Source organism: Thermobia domestica, chromosome 12, assembly GCF_964235325.1.
Source record: "Thermobia domestica chromosome 12, izTheDome1.hap1.1, whole genome shotgun sequence".
NCBI classification, from domain to species: domain Eukaryota; kingdom Metazoa; phylum Arthropoda; class Insecta; order Zygentoma; family Lepismatidae; genus Thermobia; species Thermobia domestica.
The window spans coordinates 142680859-142700092 of record NC_137465.1 but is presented as its reverse complement, the minus strand read 5'-3'; the positions used below and the strand labels follow the sequence as shown (position 1 = coordinate 142700092).

General features: G+C 37.6%; 1 protein-coding gene across 2 annotated transcripts in view; it reads left to right on the top strand.

Annotated features, from left to right (window-relative positions):
- The first annotated feature begins 11758 nt into the window (after nucleotides 1-11758).
- The window catches only part of MED8 (mediator complex subunit 8), a 63238-nt gene continuing 55762 nt past the window's right edge, over nucleotides 11759-19234 (top strand). The window contains exons 1-2 of one of the 2 annotated variants that reach the window (XM_081734196.1): nucleotides 11795-11907; nucleotides 18104-18139. The gene's annotated coding sequence lies outside the window, so the exon portion shown is untranslated. Of the gene's footprint in view, nucleotides 11908-18103; nucleotides 18140-19234 lie in introns of both variants that reach the window. The other variant, XM_081734197.1, reaches the window with a different exon arrangement.

Below are 19234 nucleotides of genomic sequence, written 5' to 3'. Positions count from 1 at the left end.
AGGAAAAACGTCGATGGTGTTTTTCAACCACCTGTTACGACTTGAGATGTTTTAAACAATACAAATGTCACCAAAGACTTGTTTCTGTTCAGAATGAAATTTAGCCAATTCAATTTATGTTGCTTCAATTCATTAATTGATGTCAGAACTTAAAATTTATGTAAGATATTTAATGATAATTACAGTAATGAATGAACTACTTTATATTAAATCATCAAGCAACTAGGCCCCTTCTACAATAACAAAACTTCCATCTGTTGCTAGGGAGGGGAAAATGTTTCCCCTCTTCTTTGAATTTTGACAACACTTTAGGGTCTTTGTAAATTTACTTACTATATAAGTGTGTTGAATAACATAATACCAGCACAAACCGTATAACAAGCACTTTAGACTAAACAGAATTAGGTGCACAATCTTCAAACAGAATATCAATAATAGGTTGTGGTTGTTAATAGTTTAATTTAGAAATATAATTTTGAAATATTCAACCAATTAAAATTTTCTATTATGGTAACGCCTCAAGAAATTGTTCTGTCGATAGTTAAGTAATAAAACCGAATTAAATTTTTGTTAGTAATCAGTTTTTCTTTTTTCTGAATGTATAACATGATAATATGGACAGAGGCTCTTGACTATTGACCAAACCAAAATTCACTAAAACAGTCACATTAATCACTTCTAAAAAAGGATTACAGAAATTTTACAATTTCGTTCACTAAAGACGGATGGATAATAGAGATAGTTTGTCCTGCTGACGCTTAAATGTTACACATTATGCAAATTATAATCAATAATCTAAATAACCATTCCAAGCACATCTGTTGATCAATTTAATGAATGTTTGAACACTCAACGAGAGTGGCAGCAATAAAGGCAAAGCGTGACCGGGCTCTCCGAAGAAAACTCTGAAGCACTAGATCAAGGTGACCAGACGTCCCGTTTTATCCGGGACAGTCCCTTATTTTCAACCGCTGTCCCGTCTTTTTCTGATTCTCAAACGGGACACCTAAATGTCCCATTTTTAAGCAAACATGACCCAGATGTCTCGTAATTATTATTCAAAATATAAATGGTCAATTAGGGATGCGCTCGAGTCGAGACATGTCTCGAATCTCGACTCGACTCGACTCGAATTCGAGTCGAGATTCGAGTCGAGACACACTTTGTAAAATTCGAGACGAGTCGAGACAAACGTATTTCTCGACTCGAATTTTCGAGTCGAGACTCGAATCGAGTCGAGACAGCTGCTAAAAATCTCGACTCGACTCGAATGTCTCGAAAATTTTTCTATAATTTTTAATATTATTTTGAAGAAAGTGCTCGATCAGAAACACTCGGCACGAGTATTTCGGAAACTGCAGGACTTGTCAGGTGTTCGAGAAGTGCTGTGGTGATTGTCTTCAGCAAGTGGCGAAACCAAGGGGAAAAGACGTCCAAATGTCGAGGGGTTGGGTGCCCCCACCTCATTACAGATGTCGAACGTTCTAGTCTGGGCAGATTGGTAAAACAGAACAGGCGGCGAACTGCGTCGGAACTAAGATCAGAGTTTAATGCCGGGCAAAGTACAAGTGTATCTGAAATAGTTTTGTCAAATTTCCGGAAATTTTGAACCTGTTTTTTTAAAAAAACGTTTTTTTTTCGATTTTCTGGAAAAATTGAAAAAAATAAATATGTTTGTATTAGATTAATTTTACTAGTAATGATATCTTTTTGTTTTTAAACACGGGAAAAATTTAAGTTCAAAAATTTCAATATTGCGAATATTAAAAAATAGCACTCGAAAATAAAATTATTCCAATTATTATCTATATATTAAAATACTAGATTTACGCGTGTATGTTTCTCCTCACAGAAAAGTTTATATGTTTGTCTCCAATCCTTTCAACAATGAGACCTCGAACCCACAAGTGCTAGAAACGTGCCGTTTTCATTTGTCGATTCCAAATTTTATGTAAATTGTCCAGTTCTAATTGAATATTTTTGTAAAAAAAAAAAAAACATGGCCATTAGTTCTTTATTGCATTTATAGGGGTACACAAGAAGTACTGTGGGGGCGCGGTGGCTCAGTGGTAGGACGTTCACCTCCGGTGCATGGGGTCCCTTGTTTGATCCCAGATCGCGCCGTGTGGACTGTGGTGGACAAACACCATGCTCGTGGGTTTTCTCGGGGTTCTCCCGTTTCCTCCCACTTTCTTCATTCCACCATTTCATTCATTTCTCATCTTCACCGTCTCCTTTAGCCTAACCGGCATAACCGTAGGACGTAAAACTAAAGATTTCATTTCACTAGAAGTACTGAAATTTTTGAAAAAGTAAAGCATCATACCCTACGAGTTATATATTCCAACATCACATAGTTGTATATAGTGGTTGTATATCTGTCAGGCGTTTGTTTCATGGCCAAATGATAATGAAAACGAAGGATAACCATTTCTCCAGTCTAAGATTAATCTGCATTGTTTGGAGAGTTTTTTTTTCATTAAACACCGTTTATCACTGACATAATTAATTGTGTGTGTACTTTATTTACTTATTAAATAATGCATGCAAATGCATGCATACGCGATATGGGCATTCAGTAAATGGAAACTTGAAAATTTGAACTCAATTATCTATACAAGCCGGCTACGAGTCTTTTGTTAGCTGGCTACGGGTGCAGTGCAAACTACTCTTTGGATTGAGCTTCTTACCGGATGTGTAGCCTACCGAAGGAACACACAGATGTTATCGAAACTATTGTGCTTTGTGTTTTTTTGTATGCTTTGGCAGAAAGTTCTGTAGATATCGAAGCCCGCCAGTGAAGCCATATCTAGCACCTTGGTGCTAGATCTAGCATAATTCACTCCCATCTAGCATCTAGCATCTTGACTTTAGCATCTTGGCAAAATCTCATTCTTTCCTATGGAGAACAGAAAAAGAACGAAAATTTAGATGGCTCACTGAGCGTTGGTAATTACCCTTAGTTGAAGCGATGGTTGGAGTAATAAAACCAGTTAGTATTTCCGCTGTTGTATTGTTGAATTCACAGAAATGTTCAAAAATAAGCAAAACGTGACTCTGTACAAGATGTTTACTTACCCATAGTTTTATTATTGTCAACTGAACCCTGAGTGTCTGGGATGTTTCTGTCCCTTCTCACTTTACAACTTGAGAGGGGAGGGGGGTATGACCGAAAAGAAATGCTTCAGTGCTGCGTCGGAAGCGGCATGTTTTGTATATATTTCTTCCCTGATTCTCTTTCCAATACAGAGAACCTACTCTTTAAATGAAGAAAGAACCCTGAACCCTTCCCAAAATGCAAAAATGAATGATGCGTACAGATAACAAATCTATGGATGAATCAAATAATGCAGATACATGAGATGATGACGTGTGTCTTGTAATTGTTATATTAATATCCACTGGATTAAGTGAAAGTATAAAATGGATTTGATGACTGCCAAATTGACGTCACCTTGGTAAGTCATTATTTTTTAATATTTAGTAATATTAAATTAGATTATAGTTTAGCGTCGTTTTCAGGAGCAAAGCTCTACAAGACGTGAACGTACAGTTTAAAGTCGGATTTGAAACACATGAGCTCCTACCATGAATCAAACCTCGTTCGAGAAAGGCGCATACGCTAACCACATAGCAACGGGGAGCTCAACATTTAGTGATATGTATATTAAGTTGTAAAATTATATTCATTTAATTTTCACTAATATAATCTTCACAATGTAAAGCATGCGCTAAGCACGTTATCTTGTTTAAAAACAAAAAGCCTATCTCTTATGTTTCCGTCTCGCGGTTGGACTGCGGGATGATAGAAATCCGAAAGAGATGTTTTTATTATATTTTGTGCAGTAGATCTGCTCCTTCATAATCTCTGTGTTTGATAAAAATGAACCTCCCTGGCTCACGAAAATGTACACGTAATATAACAAATCATGCACATTAAATGCCAGACTAATATAGCAAACATTGAAGATGCCCCCCTAGAAAATTTTCTTCGGCCGCCCATGTCTGGAGGTACACAATTTCGCAACTTAATGGATACGATGTGGATGTATTCAAAGTCTACTGATTTACCCATAAAATTTAAATTTTATAACAATATTCTCAGTGAATACTATTATGGAGAACTATTTTTTTTAATTCGATCGCTAATTTTTTTTTTCACCAGGTCTCGGTAATCGTCTGGCACGAAAAATGAAGTTTCTACAAGTGTTTCCCCAGCATTTTTTTTTTTTTGAGAAAGGGGTCCTCCAGGAGCGTTATTGAGGGTGTAATTCCTACGTTTGTTATATACATATATAGATATAGATAGATATAAATATAGAGATACTGCGTATATATATATATATAAAGATAAGTAGGAGAGGGTCTTTAAAATTAGTTCGGAAAGATAATATGAAAATCTGGCATAATTTGCAAGAATCTATCTAGTCTAATATATATAAAATAAATAGTTTGTTTGTGTTTGTCTGTTTGTATGCGGCCTGGGGACCAGACGAGTGGACCGAGAGTTACCAAATTTTAGTCAGGGGTACCCTGGCCCAGGCCCCAGATCAAGACGAATCTTTTTTTTTTTTAATTCGGACCAGGAGGTCTCAGGGGGCGCTTACAGGGACATGTAAAAGTGGTAGAAAATTGCCGATATTACTGTCGAATTCGTAGTTTTCGCGGTCGCTGAAAACTCTGATCACATTAACTTACAAATTCACCCTATTCGGGCCGGGGGTCACCGGGGGGATCGGATACCGAGAGAAGTAAAAGTAATCCCAAATGACCGATATTAGTGTCAAATCCATAGTTTTCGCAGTCGCTGAAATCAATGGTGACAATTCCATTAGCGATGATATGCAAATTCAGCTATAATTGTATGCTGACCGGGAAAAATCTTTAAGTTTCTACGTCCCACGGTTATGCCGGTTAGGCTAAAGGAGACGGTGATGATGAGAGATGAGTGAAAGGGTGGAATGAAGAAAGTGGGAGGAAACGGGACAACCCCGAGAAAACCCACGCACACGGTGTTTGTACACCACAAAGTTCACTTGGCAGGGGCTGGAATCGAACCCGGGACCCCAAACACCAGAGGTGAACGCTCTAACACTGAGCCACCGCGGCCCCCAATGAGGTTGGAAGCTGGTCAGTCATGGCGGGAGGTGGCACATGCCATAGGAGTGGCACAAAGTGTGATTTCCCGATTTTGGAATCGATTTCAAACAACTGGAAGTGTTCGAAGAAGACAAGGACAAGGCCGTCCACTAGCAACTAAAGCCAGAGACGATCGTTATCTGTTGTTAACAGCCCGTCGAAACCAGAATACAACTCTGCTACCGCGAGCCTTCCGAACAACAACAGGACGCATAATATCTACTCAAACGGTCCGCAATCGCCTTCGAGAAGGTGGTCTCTACGCACGTAGGCCTATGGTGTGTGTCCCATTAACTGCACGACACCGTGTTGATCGAAGAGCGTAGGCGGAGGAACATCGTGGGTGGGGACGCAATGAAGGGGGCAATGTTTTGTTCTCTGACGAGTCTCGATTCAGTGTAGAGCCTAATAATCGACGTGTTTTCATCTGGAGAGAGTGTGGAACACGACACAATTCCATGTTTGTGCGAGAAAGATCCCAGTATCATAGTGGTGGACTGATGGTGTAGGCAGGAATCAGCATTGGTGAGCGTACTGAGCTCCACATCATCCGAAATGGCTCTTTGACGGCTCTCAGATATAGGGATGAGATCATGAAAACTCTTGTTCTTCCTTATGCTGGTGCCATTGGTGATTCGTTCCTTTTTATGGATGACAATACTTGTCCTCACAGAGCTCGGTTAGTGGATGAGATGCTGAGGGTATCGCTCGGATGAAGTGGCTAGCATGCTCTCCGGCTCTCGTTCCAGTTGAGCATGTCTGGGATATGCTTGGCAGACGAATTGCCGCTAGGCCAGTAAATCCAACAACCATTCCAGAGCTGGAAGTCGCTCTTCTGGATGAGTGGCACAACATCCCCCAAGAACTCATCGATAATCTGATTGAATCCATGCCACGCAGGTGCGAGGCTCTGTTGGCTATTCGAAGTGATCATATGACATATTAAGGAACAATCAGAGTTGTTGCTTTGCCTGTTTATGGGCAGTTCGAGAGATGCACACATAACCGTCTTGTGTCATGAGCCATGTGAACAAGGTTTTCCGTGCCCCAACACCAGTATGTGCCCCATTTTTCTAGTGTATCTTAAAGCATTCCTTCTTGTATGATATATATGAGTCAAACACAAGCTTATTCATACACTATCTTTAGGTCTTGTGTGATATTTCAGCTGAACCCCTAATTTTTTTTTAGCGTTATATACAATATAGTGGCGGATTCAGGATATGATCAAGGGAGGGGCTAAACCATAGTTTGCAGTTTTATCCAGTGTAAAGCAGGATTGAAGCCCATTTTATGCAGTGTATACTTGAGTGTGAAGGGGGGGCTATAGCCCCCTTGGATCCGCCTCTGTATATATATATATGATAGAAAATGGCCTCGAATCCATACTCGCTGAGATGAGCAGAAGATGCCGTTTAAATCCACAAATTCAGCCCCATTAGTACTCTAAGGAGGATGGTGACATGTAAAGATAATTGAAAATTATCGATATTAATGTCAAATTCATAGTTTTGGGACTCCACAAGTTCATTAGTGACAGTTTTGGTGCCCTTTGTGTCCAAAATGAAACGTATTCTCCCCGTGCGAATAATGGATATTTTGCTAGTCTGTGATAATAACTAACGGAAGTTTCATTTAATATATTTCTCGCTGCTCAAATTTACTCACTTGTGCGGTATATGTGTGTAAAGTAGAATTAAAACCTGTTGCTTTAAATATTTTTCCGTTAGCGAAATACATTGTATATACAGTAGGACGTCGATAATCCTAACGTCAAAAATCCTTATGCGGTCCCTAGAAGCTTTTTACATTTTGTCTTAACGCTAGCGATAAACAAACAATAGCGTGTCCATCGACGTTATGTGAAGTCAGTGTTTTTACAAAAGTTCATTTATATGTAATTGTTTGTCATGTATTTTTATTTTTATTTTTTCTTAGGCCTGTAAGTTTTAAGTGTGACTTACAAGAACAGTGTTATTTAGAGTACAAGCAAGTTCTTCAGAAACATTAAATGTAAATAGCCTTACGTACGGTATTGTAATTACTGTATGTACTGAATAACCATTGTATCGATAGAAGAACATACCGTACAGTATGTAAGCCTAAATGGCATTTTCTTGGTCATTTTCGAAAATCCGAACAATTTGAAAATCCGAATACCTCTGGTCCCAATTAGTTCGGATTTTCGACTTCCCACTGCATATGTTGCAGACATGTTACAGCAAGTAAGATTACTAGCATCAGGCTAACAAATAGTTTTTAAACTACATTTTCCTGTTTTTGCCAATATTTCCGAACAAACGATTTTTTCTAATGGTTTCAAAATTTCCGGAATTTTACATAGAACAATCAAGATATCTCTATGAAATATATGTTTGATTTAACATATTAATTAAAATGATTCTGTGATTAAATGATGATTCTGATAATACCCAAATTTTCCGTTTTTTCCCCAGCTCGGAAAAACAGTAAAAAAAACTGTTTTTTAACCCAAAATTTCCGTTTTTTTTCACAGGCCTTCACAACACTAATCTGAACACACACTCCTAACGATGGCGAATGTTAACACCACGACATCGGCAACTATAACTAAAATGAACACGTGACCATTGCCACTAGATCTTGGCACAATGGCAGAGCGTTGCATTGTCTGATGAATCCCGATATCTTCTTCATCATGACGATGTGAGGGTGCGAATCCGTAGTGTTCATAGGGAACAGCTCCTTGACATCTGTACTGCGGGACGGAGACAAACTGGCTGCGGCTTAATTATTATCTGGGGAACATTCAGGTGAGCATCTATGTGTCTAGTGGAGCTTGAGCAAGGCACCATGACGGCCGAGGTATCGCACGCTGCTTGCAGACTACGTACATCCCTTCATGACGGCCATGTTTCCCATCGGTAGTGGCATTTTTCGACAAGATAATGCACCATGTCGCAAGACCAAGAGTGTGATGGAGTGGTTCGAGGAACACAGGAGCGAGTTCCAAGTGATGTGCTGGCCCCCAAACTCTCCGGATCTGAACCCAATCGATCACATCTGGGATGTGATTGAACGTGACGTGAGGGTGCATCACCCCCTCCCCGGAATTTACGAGAATTAGATGACCTGTGTGTGCATATGTGGTGCCAACTCTCTCCAGCGACCCACCGAGGAACATTGCGACCTTGCCAAGACGCGCTGCCGTTGTTATTCATGCCAAAAAGTGGATATACTAACAATTAGGAAGGTAGTCATAACGGTCTGGCTGTTGTGTGTGTATATTTTAACTCGTATATTTTGCCTCGACTCGAATTTCGAGACGTCTCGACTCGAATTCGAGTCGAGTCGAGACAGAGACTGTCGAGTCGAGACACGAGTCGAGACAGCAACATATTTTCGAGTCGAGACACGAGTCGAGACAACATTTTCTCGAGTCGAGTCGAGACAGGCTTAAATCTCGACTCGACTCGACTCGAACGCATCCCTATGGTCAACGCAAATTCTACACCCTTCCGTACCAATAGTCATTGGGAAGGTTCAGTTGTGTCTGGAATCTCTGAATGTTCAAATGGGAATTGACTGTTCTGTGCTTCAAGTGGAAATTGAGGTGGAATTCTGAGTGTTCAAGTAGTTAAAAGTATTGTTCAGTAGTACTTAAGTTAGAAACGCTGTGTTATCATTTTTACTTGTGTATTTTGTGAATTAAAAACACTGTTGAGTCCCAAAATGCAATGTGGAATACCCCTCCCCTTCGCCGATTCGTATGCGTCCCGTTTTTGAAAGTAAAACTTCTGGTCACCTTGCACTAGATATAACTAAATTCTTGAGCGGGCAAAAATGTTCGTTACAATGCAACACGCCTCAGTTTTTCTAAATTTACTCTCCAGGTTAGTTCAACCATTTGAACTATGGGCCAACAATATTTTCACTATTATCCATGAATATCCAAGCACTAAAATGACTGCACAATCTTCTAAGCACTAGAGCACCAATGCAACTAAGAATTTTAATTAAGGTTACTGATTCATAAAGGGGAAAGTGCTCATGCCACTCACCTTGGATTACTATTGACATCTAATGATTTATAAATTGTTTTGACTACATCATTTTAACTGTCAATATGAACGAGGTCGAAATCAACGTCACCTCATAAAAAATCATGTATATTTCCCAATAAACATTGTTCAGAAATGAAACATATAATAATCACTACAAAACATTATACTTATAAATTATCATGCAGAAGGCCTGACCAGTTTAAACTTATATTTTGCTCTATTTTACAATTTCAAAGGATTTTGAAAAGTTATAATTTGCCTCCCACTCGAAAATTCGAGTAGAGACATAAGTTTGTCTCTACTCGTCTCGAATTCCACATATTGTGTGTCAGTGGAAGAGTACTCATTTCTGGTGCATGGGGTCACTGACTCGATCCCAGCTAGAATCAAGTGAACTTTGTAGTGGACAAACACTGTGTGCGTGGATTTCCTCGGGGTTCTCCCGTTTCCTCCCACTTTTCATTCTACCATTCCATTCATTTCTCATCATCACCGTCTCCTTGAGCCTAGCTGCCATAAACATTGGACGTAAACTGATAGATTTCATTTTTCCTCAAGGCCTGTCTCGTTTTCAAGTCAACTACATATAATGAAACATTTATTTTAAAGTCCCACAATTATGCCCTTTAGTCTAAGGGAGACGGATGATTAAGGCAAGTGAATGATGATGAAATAACTTATGGAATGAGAATGTAGGATGAAACGAGACAACCCGAAAAAACCCACAGATACCATGTTGTCCACCACAAACTGACTTCGCAAGGAATCGAACCAAGAACCTCATGCACCAGATGTAAACGGTCCACCACTGAGGCATCGTGTTCCCATTAAGTCAAGACCAGATATGCCTCAATTCGTGTGCATCCCTATTGAGTACAAGTTAATCAGTTCACCGATAGTTAAATACTTCATGTTCGTACTCCTACAGTGACTCAGGGTGCTGATACACTTTGACATGCTCTTGAAACCCTACAACATTGGTATAGAGAACACAATTTTACCGTTACGTTGCGCAAAAGCAAATATATTATCTTTAAAAAGAACGGAGAAATGTATTTCCCCCATTAGTACTTAAGAACTCCCAACCTCTACTAATGATTCAAAAAAACTTATGTCGGTTTGACGCGGATTCTCGTCTACTTTAGAATGTTCGACTTGCTTTCCCTTCAGAGCACAATCTGTTCTGTCTTCTCATTGAAATTAATACCAAACGATGGGGCATGAATGTAAACTCACAACTATACATTTTTCGTCAGTATTTGGAATTCTGGTTTCTTTATGACATCCCATCTCTCTCATTTTTTCCCGGGAGGCCGAGTGATACGTATGTTAGGATCCAACTCAGTAGAATTCATTCTCTATTGCAACAACATCGAAACACGCGGAATAAAGCGCTCTTTGAAGATGTAGGAATTATTTCTTATCTAATTCGTGCGTTTGATGTGGCCAAACTTTTCATTTTGAAATGAATGGCATATTAGCATTTTGTCAAGGATGTCTGAAGAACATGGTAAAGAAAAAAATGTGGTGTAATTGTGCATCTGACTGAATGTATCTGTTGACGTTAGCTTTCCCAGAAATCATGTGTGCCCAAATGTATTGGGAGTTTAACCAACCTTGGGCCCCCACAAAAGTTTGTCTGGCAACCTAGTCACATTTTTGTCCACTCCACCGTCATTTGCGAAACCTGAACTCAAAAGGTCCGGTCTTAGCGTGTATAAAATTTTGGATAATTCCGTGCATATATCCACGAAAAATCGAAATTTTGAAGTAGGCTCTTTCCGCCTTATGGGGCGTTTACACTTAGTCGATTTGCGTTCGATTCAGTTGAATTGACGTCACTTTCAACTTAATCGACCGTGTAAACGGGACTTCAACTTAATCGCTTGTTGATCGAAGGCGACTAATCGACTGGCAACTGAATTAAAAGACGTTCTATTTTCTGTGGTTGAAATAATTGAACACATCCATCAATGTGATTCGGCTTAGTTGCTTCGATTTAGTGGCAAATGCAGCGAGTCGATTTAGTCGTGCGACTAAATCGACTAAGTGTAAACGCCCCATTATGCAGAGTCGTTTCGAAGTATGATTAGCGCCATACTAAAATACTGACTACTGCAGGAGACTTATGTTAGTCGTACTCTTTAGTGTGGCACTAATCGCGCATCAAAACGACTCTGCATAAGGCCCTTTATGTCTAGTTTTGGGTTCGTATTTAACTTATCTTAGTTTCAGTGTTTTCTGACATCATTATAAACTTTTGTTGATGTATGCACATACTACCTCTGCTTGAAATGATCTTAAATAGCTTTAATCTATGGTTTTCTTTTACATTAATTGAAATATAATGATTTGAACGTTTTGAACGTTTTATGTAACAACTTAGCTAAATCCAACAATATCGATACTTTTTATTGCATATGTCACTTGTTTATTTTCTGATTTATTCTTTTGTATTTATTTTAGTTTTTTTCCTGTTCCTTTTGATGTGTAATGTTTAATATTGTATTCTTTTGACAAAGGTTAGGTGGTAGAGCATCCATGGCTTAACCTAGCCTGCTTTAATAAAGACATTTTCATTTCATTTCATTGCTATTCCTTGGGTTCGGTCTGTTTCAAAAGATTTTCTCTATTGGTTATGAAGAAGAAGAAGAAATAATGAATAATGAGAATATGTAGAAGAAGAAGAAGTAACTGAGGAGGAAGGGTTAAATTTATTAGTTGGGTTAGTTTCTTAAAAATAATTTTTAAATTCCTTTTCGTTGATCTTTTATTTTTATGTTACATTTTATATAGAACATTCTTAATATGTCACCATTATTAGTAGTAGATCATGTTACATACAGAACGCTGTGTGAATTTGGCATACCGGAAGATCCCATACCTTTGTGTTGTATGTGGGATCGTGCAGATTTAGAATAGTACGTTACATTAAAAATGGGTTAAGTTCCAAATTTGGTCGTTCGTTTCTAGCAAAATTTTGGAAACGAATAATTTGCTTGATAATTTATTAATATATAAGGAGAATGAAAGATTTGTTTATTTTCTTAGGGTAAACTTTACAAGATACGCTCCAGCTGCGCATCGATAAGTAGGGCCCCTTTTAAAAGTATAGTAGAGTAGGGTAGGAGGGTTAAGTTTAGAGTTACCCCTCCGCTTTTTATAAAAATCAGGAAAATTTACAGGAGAAATGAGGTAAGAAATGGTAATTTGAAGTTTTTATTTGATGTTTAAGAATGTAAGTTCGGCAGGAGAGTTATGTTTAATACGAGAAAAGATATGTGGAAGTTAGTACTATTTGCCGGATGCGGAAGTATTGTGGAAGGTTTCAGCAGCATGGTAGTTGTAAAATATGGCGAATATGGCGAACAGGTGTAACGGATGCGCAAAAATAATGAAGAAAACCTTTTAAATTTTTGTGAAACACACGGAGTACTGAAATTAAGTGAAATGTAACAATGTTTAATACTTTAAGCACTGTTTTTTATATGTTGCAAAGTCCAAGGGCAACTTCAGACTGGAGGGGCAACTCTAAACTTAAGCCCATAAATAAGTAGGGTAGGGGTTAGGAACGGGTTAGCTTAAGGGTAAGTAAATTTTGATCCATTTTCATAAAATTATTAGTTTGTAATTTCTCGTGGTTATAGTTAAGGAGCCGTACTTCCCTTTTAGGGAAGGAAGAGAAACGCCATACTTTCAGGAATTATTCATTTACTATCTAGGATGTTAAAAAGTAGGTAATAGACTGAGTTCTTGCCCTTGTTCTTAGGGTGTTTTTCTAGGAATATCTATTTTTTCTATCGTATAGGAATAATAATGTGCCCTTGTACTTAGTGTATGACTATGTGCGGGGGGATTTGAAAACAAAAATCGCATGTCCCGTGCACGTGGATACTTCTTACTGTTGCACTACGTAGAAAAATGATTCTATTTGGTGTACAAGTAGTAATAGAACACAGAAGAAACGGAGATTACGCTGTATTCTCTCTCCATGTTGGAGTGTGAATACAACATGATCTGGGTTTGTTGTGTGTCCTATTACCACTTATACATGATATAGAATCATTTCTGTAGGTAGTGCAACAGTAAGATGTATCCTCGTGCACGGGAGATGAGAAGTAGCTGTTCTTAACTATTACCCTAAGAATAAATGGTAAGAAATGCAGTAAGCAAATAACTGTAAAGAAACGTAGAGAAAGTTATACTTTTGAATGTAACGGTAACATAATCAACATGGCGGCAAGGTTCTAGAACACAGGTCCTCCTTCCTATTTAGCTGTAATAAATACAGAATACAACGTGCCCTACGGGAATCTAACCCGCCTTCACTCGCTGACGCTCGCTCGGCAATACTATGTGAATTAAGTAGTATTACACTTTTTGCCAAAAACTAGGCGGATGACCAACTTTGGAATAAATGCCGTAAAAATAATCAATCTTTCATTTTTTAATCTAAGTGATAAGACACTCTGAACTGCTATTATTTTGGTATACGCCTAAAAAATTGCGTTCCGATAGATAATATGCCTGCAAACTGGTACACCAGGGCAATCCTATCCTATTTACGTGCTATCCTACCCTATTTTAACCAACTATTACATCATTAAATTTACTCGTATGCCTTCGAAGTTATTTCTTGTAAATTAAGTTGCATTCATGGGCGGAAACTCACTTTACAAGTATGGGTACGCGTCTGGACGTATGCAATTAAATCGACTGTGCAAAAATCTCACCAATCTGTACTAGGTAGCTACAAGAAGTGAGAATATTATCTAACCGAATCTGGACAAGACAGCAGAAAGAGGCCCGCATAAGGATGTGTTCGGCGGGAAAAGGCTCGGCAACAACGGAGTGTATTCATATGAATATGATAGTGGATGTGAACCCGCAAACCTAACTTCTGTAGTGAACGAAAATCAATAAACTTATGAGCAAGTTGGCCCTCCGCTTAGTTTTTGGCTAAAAGTTTAATAATTGGTTGCTTTCTGTATCAAAGTTTAATATTTAATTCACACAGTATTGCCGAGCGCGTGAAGGCGGGTTAGAGCCCCGCAGGGCACGTTGTTTTATGTCTTTATTACAGCTAAATGGTAAGAGGACCCGTGTTCTAGAACCTTGCCGCCATGTTGATTATGTTACTTACCGTTACATTGAAAAGTATTTTTCCACGTTTCTTTACAGTTATTTGCTTATTACATTTTCTACAATTTATTTTTAGATTTATCAAACTATGACTTTTACTTACCTTTAATAGATCTTTCTGATTATCACCATTTTGTTTCACAAACTGTAATAATGTTACCTCATATCCAGGACTGCGTGTCTGTATACCTGCAGTTATGTTTACAAAACTAATGCTCATTACATTCCCACAATGTTCCCTCAGCTTGCCAAATAGTTCCATATTTAGAACCACTTATATAAGAAAATAAACACTACTTTCGCTCTTCTTATAATTATCACGGATGACCAACCTTGGAACTTAACCCAAGTAAAAAGATAATGATTAAAATTTTCGTAGCTTCTAGTACGCCTTTTGCCGAAAACCAGGCGGACGACCAACTTCGGAATAAATACCTTTAACACTATATTGCTAAACATAGACAAAAAACAGGCTTCCTTGATCATGCATTAATACTCTGATGGTGTTTTACCCGCAGCGATAACTGAAAATGTGAAAAAAATTACTGGGAAGAATTGGTGAGAGTGATTGTAGAATGTCATACAATAAGAAAAGAGTAGAAACTAATGTTTATAAATATTGGTTATAGTGAAGATTTCTCCATTTTGCTATAGCGGACGTTATCACATTGTAGAGGGAGTATATTGAGAAAATGCGGGCACTAACAACGAGGAAAATCTGCTGAAATTGTGCAAAAGACATGGTTAATTATTGTTGGGACGGGGTGTTGAAAGTACAGTAAAGATGTTAAGATAAGAAAAAATAGAGGAAGTTACGGTACGTTTTCATATGTAATGCAGAGATCGTTGGTGTGAAATGTTATTGCGAAAAAGCGGCGTAAAGGGAACACTTCTAGCGTACTAGACTATCAGAGGAAAAGATGCTCTGTTTTGGTCCATAAGGAAGACATGATAAAGTGAAGTGTTATGTGAAATGATTCTACATACAAGTGATGATAGAAGTGGCGCAAAGCACGTGTTCTTATACCATATGAAGTGCTTCTGTTATTCTCGTGTATGCGTATACCCAGTGTCGCTGACGCGCCTGGTTGGTACAGACGCATCCCCTCGTGTTGATTAGATAGCATTCCTACTTAGTAGAAATTTGGCGGGTGTTTATAAGTTTTTTTTTTTGTTTTGTTTTGTTTTGTTTTATAGTCAGCCTGGACCCAGTAATACAACACTATCTTACGAAACATTTTCTAATGCAAACGGGGTGCATTTCGTGCTAAAAAGATATTCCATGAGTGTAAGTGTGCCGCCCTAAAGTAAAATAGTAATATACACGAGATGTAACCTGACCTAACATATCAGCAGAACTGACGATGCTTTTGACAGGCGATTTGTAAATTCTTACCAATTACTTGTGTTCATTAATTAGCGAAACTACGGACTAAATGCCCTCTGCTGGTGGAAATTTATATTACACAGTCGTCTTTGATATTTACTCATTCGTCTTAACTCTAATATTGCGCTTGAAATGATTTCATACTCGCAAACATAAAATTTTGGTTTACTACATTGTGAAAAATGCCTACAATAGTGGAATTTAACATTCTACACGATTCTCTTTCATATGTACTCATGTGGCGGGTTTTATCGGGGTACTCCTGTTTCCTCCTACTTTCTTATTCCACAAATTCTTCCATCATCATTCATTTGCCTTCATCATCGTTTCTCTTACCCTAAAAGGGCATTACCGTGGGATGTTATACTGAAATATTTATTTCATTTCACATACACTCATTCAGTGTAACTAAAATTACCATTTATTGACAAATTATTCTTAATCAATACCGGTACGATACAGTAAAGAAGTACAGGGTTAGGTTAGTAAGATAGGTTAAGTCAGTAGAGTAGATTATGTTAGGTTAATAGGATAGATTAGGTGGTTAGTAGGGTAGCTTAGTTTAGGTGAGTCGCTTAGATTAATAAGGTATGTAAATTTATGTTAGTAGAGTAATAATTGTAGGTTATTACAGTTAGTAGAGTATACGGAGTTTGGTCAGTTAAAATCCATTTCCATTTGACGCAAGGAGCTATAGGCTTATATTGCTTTTTTTTTTCTTTCTTTTTTTAAATAAGTTTCGGGGCTGCTTAAAATTCTGAAAATTGTGCCTAAGCAACTTTCCAGTTTTGATCATCTATATTTCCTCCGTATTTGTTCGGTGTAAGGACTTCAAACTTGTTCTGTTGGACTTTGCTTGTCAAAAAGTTTCTAAATCTGCCTTACTGCCCCCAAAATCTGAAATTCAGAGTGGGAGTGGGCGCGGCTGCCCTCCTTCCCCCACTGACACCCCTGTTTAGTAGCTGTCATATGAAACTAGCCCACGCCCTTTCACGTGGTTTTAGTTTCATTTATTTAGTACTCTTGACTGCGAAGATATTACGTTTTAAAATAGCATTAATTTGCAGAGCAAAACTGAACATTACTGAAAATGTACTTATATCCATTGTGCTCTGAATGTCCCAAATATTGTTTTTCTTCAATGCAATTATTGAGTTAAACAAACAACAGCCAATACACAGGCTTGCAGCAAATATTCTAAAGTTAGCACAACATGAAATGTGCTTGAAACATCACTTTTGGAAAATTTATTATTTTAAAATAATTTTATTAGCATCAGTATTCCGAAATACCAATCAAATTCTTGCAACTAAAATTTCACCCATCTTTAGGTGATCAATTGAGTAAAAATTATGTACATGTGTGTACAATTCCAATAACAATACAATTATTTGAGCCAAATACCGTAAAAAAATATCATATTAAATCCAATGGTTATTCAAAGTCATTTTGCAAACCACTGGTGTTACACAAATTAAATTAGGTATTAAAAAAATATGGGTTATCAGTGACACTCAAAAGTCATTTCCAAAACCGCTGGTGCTACAAAAACGAAATTTAATATATTAAGATGCATTATCACCAGTGTACTACGAAAATATTTAATCTTTTTTCGAAAATCATCTTGAACAAGAAGTGGCCAATAAAAATTCATTAAAAAACTATATAAAAGCCATTTTTAGTCAAACGATTTTATTTCTGTTATTAATGTTGCACTAGTCAGTATATACAGGATGAATCTGTAATACTGGTTGCAAGTAAAGAGTAAAAAGTCTTTACAAATAAGTTATTACACGATTTTGAAATATGTTTTAAACTGTTCAAAATGTTTAAAACATGTTTTTTTTTGTTGTTGTTGTTGTTGTTCGTGTTTAAAAAAAAATTGTTTAAAACATTTTGAACATCTTTTTCATGTTTTAAACACGTGTTTTGTTCTTTTTTTTAAACTATTTTTTTCCAACCCTGATATATACACGCCCTCAGCAGTTACTTTTGAAGTACGGAAATTAGTTGTGTTGAAAACAGACGAGAATCAAAACTATGATCACATGATCGTATATGGTACTTTTTCATTAAAATTATGATGCGACGTTTGAATATTAAATCTGAGTCTGTAAAATTTCCTGTAAGTGAAGAAAATAATGAAAAACAGAAAACCGTTAGTACTTGCACATTTTTCCACACCATCGTTTTGAAGAAAAAAAAAGAAAGAAAAAAGTTGCAAGCATTAAGTATTTAACTACGAGTTCGTGAACTTTGTCAGCTTGTTCCTGGAAAGTGTACTGAACTTTTAAATCATTGTAGATTCACACATACACGGGATAAGGAAATACATGATCACAGAGACGTGACGATAACGAGTAATGACCACCCACTTCTCTTTATTTTGCAGAAACCTCCCGCAAGGATTTTCCAACTATTTTTTTAGGTAAGTGAGCTGTTCCTTCGATGTTTTATGAATTAGTTTGTAACTGAAATATGCAATTTTCTTTTGCCGATATCGTACATTACTGCTCTGTAATTATACAGAGGTATGGAATTTTACAGGTTACCTTTACCTGGTCCGTTCGGGATTCGTCAGCAGACGGCATCATTTCGAGATGAACTCGTATCAACATTATTTCTAAACTCGTAAAGATGGGTACCGTAGTTCGATTCCCGGTCAAGTAAGTTTGTGGTGAACAACATCATGTCCGTGAATGTTCACGAGGTACTCCCATTTTCTCATTCCGGCAATTCGTCCATCATCATTCACTTACCCTAAAAGGTATAATCGTGAGACGTTGTACTGCAAATATAAAGTGGTTGATGTTCCCTTAAAATAAAATAAAATAAAATATTTACCTTTGTATGTTGTTATTCATTCTAGCACCGAATGTTTCAGTAACTGTTTGCTATTACTTTTATTTTTAGGGGAGTAGATTTGAAGAAACAGAGAATCTGTCACACTCATCTTACCTTCCCAAAGTCTTTTCACCAGTTATAAAAAAAGGGTGTACGTAAAACTTCGACATAAATCATATGAAAAAGCAATAAATACTTAAGTTTTAATCAGAAACGTCTGCTATTTACAATTGTCTTTTGGTCCCATCCTTGTTGTAGTGTTGCCAATTCATGAGTCGGTTCAATTCTTTTTAGTCATAAAAAAAATGCTAATGTGTTAGATTTGAATTCCTGGATGTATTTAATTATATAACTTATCATATCCCATTGTTTATCTGATGTAGCATTATCCACTTTCCATCACTCGTAATAAACCTCTTCAGAAATGTTTCGAATTCGTCACGTTTCAGCAAGGATTCGCACTATTGAGTATTAGGGATCCAGACCTAGATCCGAAAACTCGGTTCCAGAGCCGGATCTTAGGAACCGGTTCCAGACCTGGACCCGAAAACCCGGATCCAAAAGCCCCCCCAAAGACCCGTAAAGGAGGCACGAAGTTCACCTTCAAAATACAGCAAAGAGGACCACGCGCTTCTGCCCCCCAGAAAAAATTTTTTGGTCCACCAGTAGGTGTTTAGCC